This window comes from Suricata suricatta, unplaced genomic scaffold (genome assembly GCF_006229205.1).
Source record: "Suricata suricatta isolate VVHF042 unplaced genomic scaffold, meerkat_22Aug2017_6uvM2_HiC HiC_scaffold_41, whole genome shotgun sequence".
In the NCBI taxonomy this organism is placed as follows: domain Eukaryota; kingdom Metazoa; phylum Chordata; class Mammalia; order Carnivora; family Herpestidae; genus Suricata; species Suricata suricatta.
The window spans coordinates 1-448 of NW_021888212.1; positions in this window are offsets into that span (position 1 = coordinate 1).

Genomic DNA, 448 nt, shown 5'->3' on the forward strand with positions numbered 1-448 from the left:
AAAGAAGGGAAAAAAACCCATATGATCTTGTCGATAGATGCAGAAAAAGCATTTGACAAAATACAGCACCCTTTCTTAATAAAACCCCTTGAGAAAGTCAGAATAGAAGGAACTTACCTAAACATTAAAAAGCAGTTTATGAAAAGCCCACAGCCAATATTATCCTCAATGGGGAAAAACTGAGAGCTTTCCCTCTGAGATCAGGAACAGGACAGGGGTGTCCACTCTCACCACTGCTATTTATAATAGTGCTGAAGTCCTAGCATCAGCAATCAGACAACAAAAGGAAATGAAAGGCATCAGAATTGGCAAAGAAGAAGTCAAACTTTCACTTTTCGCAGATGACATGATACTCTACACGGAAAACCCAATTGACTCCACCAGAAGCCTTCTAGAACTGATTAATGAATTCAGTAAAGTTGCAAGATACAAAATCAATGTACAGAAA